Source organism: Nuphar pumila, chromosome 1 (assembly GCF_984573655.1).
Source record: "Nuphar pumila chromosome 1, dmNupPumi1.hap1.1, whole genome shotgun sequence".
NCBI classification, from domain to species: Eukaryota; Viridiplantae; Streptophyta; class Magnoliopsida; order Nymphaeales; family Nymphaeaceae; genus Nuphar; species Nuphar pumila.
The window spans coordinates 116,655,238-116,657,586 of NC_143249.1; the positions used below are offsets into that span (position 1 = coordinate 116,655,238).

Sequence of the window (2,349 nt, forward strand, 5' to 3'; positions counted from 1 at the left end):
TTTTACCAATCTTTTTTTTTTTTCAGCTAAGCCAAGGAATCATCGGCCACACGTTGGCAGACCTCCAATTGATAAAACTCTTGAAGGCCCTGTGCTCATGGAGACTGCACCCAGCTATGACCTTTCTGTAAGATGTGCCTTTCATAGGTTTTGAGCTCATGAGATTGTTAATTTGATGACATTCACGAGTCGCCCCTAAACCCTTGTGGATAACAAAACTTATTTTGGCAATACATGGAAACAATATTTTTATTCCAACACAAGGCTCCCAACCAAATTAAATGAAATATTCTTCAAGCACTGCAACTAACCAGCATTCACCATGTGTAACAAACACATAGGCCCATCCCTTCTGACGAGGAGTGGCAAAGCACATGACAGGTGCTGGGTGGACCAGAACTTCAAACAATGCCTGATTTTTTATTGCTTGGTCACCTTCAAAAGCGCATTGAGGCTGAGTAGGACTGAGCTTAATTGTTGAATGTTTGTTTCACCTGCGTACGAAAATGTAGGGTTTTATAAGTAAACTTTGATTTTCATCTGTAAAATGGGTGAAATAACAGAAGCCTTAAAAGACCAGTGCATCCATCCAAATGTGATTGTGGGTATGGATCCGAATCAGTTGGACAATCACACAAATCAAGATTAAGCAAAAATATATCACTACCATCATCATTAATAATTAGTTTGATTATTGATTATTAATAAAATCAATAGGCAACACCACCCCAGGGAAAAGTATAGGGTCTTAAATTAGGGCATTGCTGATGTTCCCTGGCCAGAAACAGACAGAACGTCCCACTCCCCCCTGTCAACCTTACAAACTTTTATTTATTTATTTTTTTTAAACGATAGAACTAGAAAAAAGGGCAACAAGCATTAAAGGCAGTTAGCCACCATTGCCCACATCTTCACATGGTGAAAAACAAATGAGTGGGATCCCAAGAATAAATGCTGCCACATTTGCCAACGATGCCCTTTTCAACTTAAAAACTCCAAGGATTGGCCTTTCACATAGGAAGGCTACACTTCAAACAAATGACCAAGGCCGCTCCAATTGATCTTCTGTTATGAAAATATGGTGATTGAAATACATAACCTTCTCAAACTCAACAAAAAGGAGCTATGCATTGAATTCTAATAAGGACAATTTTTTGTTTAAAAGCATTTGTTATTTTTGAGATTTGAATTTTGTTCACATCAATTTTTGAAGAAACCCATATAGGTCATTAATGGCCTAGGTTCAGGTGGTAGTCAGATCCGCATATGAGAGGCATTTCTGTCATTTTTATACATGGACGGTTATGTCAGTTTGAAAATGGCAATACAGGATGTTGGTAACATGGCATGTCCAATTTAGTAACTTTGTCCAAAAAGAGAGCCCTACTTCTCAATCTCACCTACAAAAGGCTCAGTACCTTCCCAACTCTTGCTCACAGGTTTCCCTGCTCCAACAGAGGCCAGAAACAGAGAAAGATAAGCAGAAAGTAGATTTCATCCATGGCTAGATCACAGAGGTTCAAAGGTGTTAGGCAGAGGCACTGGGGCTCCTGGGTCTCTGAAATCAGACACCCTCTGCTGTAACTCCTTATACCCCTTCTCAAACAAGAAGCAGAAGATATGAATGCATGCGAATTGCTAAACTTCTTTTCATCTTTCTCATTGCAGGAAGACCAGAATATGGCTCGGAACATTCGAGACAGCCGAGGATGCTGCGAGAGCTTATGACGAAGCTGCTCGGTTGATGTCGGGGCCGCTAGCTCGAGCCAACTTCCCATTGGATCCAAATTCTTCCAACTTGAGTGCATTCTCGGCGAACATAACAGCAAAGTTGCAAAGGTGCTATCTTGCAAGTCTGCGTCGACAGAAGCCCAACAACAACGGTCGTCAGGAAGAGGCTAGTCATCTACAGAGGAGTGATGAAAATGAAAGCAGAGGGAAGGAGGCAGTGCATGAGAATTATGTGAGTTTGGATGATGAACAAATTGAACAGATGATAGAAGAGCTTCTCTATTATGGATCAATGGAGATTTCTTCTTCTTATGCTTCCTCTTCAGTTTCAGAGAAATAAGCTGCATTGAGCTTCTGGCATTGCATTATTGCAGTCAAAGTAGGTAGTTAGGTATATGGTTATATTTTATATGTTAGTTGTAATGTGTGTGTGGTATCAGTTATTTTCTTGCTTGTTAAACAGTTTCAAACCGAACCCATGTCCACCCAGTGACTGAATGGATTGGGTGTCAGAGTTTGCTAAGGTTGGTCATCTATGCTGCCTCTATTCGAGTGAGTCTGACTCGTGTAGGTTATATGGTTGTACGTTAGTTGTAAATTTATGTGTAGTATTAGTTA

The 2,349-nt window shown here is 40.4% G+C and overlaps 1 pseudogene; it reads left to right on the plus strand.

Annotated features, from left to right (window-relative positions):
* The first annotated feature begins 1,500 nt into the window (after positions 1-1,500).
* Positions 1,501-2,071, plus strand: LOC149849113 (ethylene-responsive transcription factor ERF003 pseudogene; annotated as a pseudogene).
* The last annotated feature ends 278 nt before the right edge of the window (positions 2,072-2,349 follow it).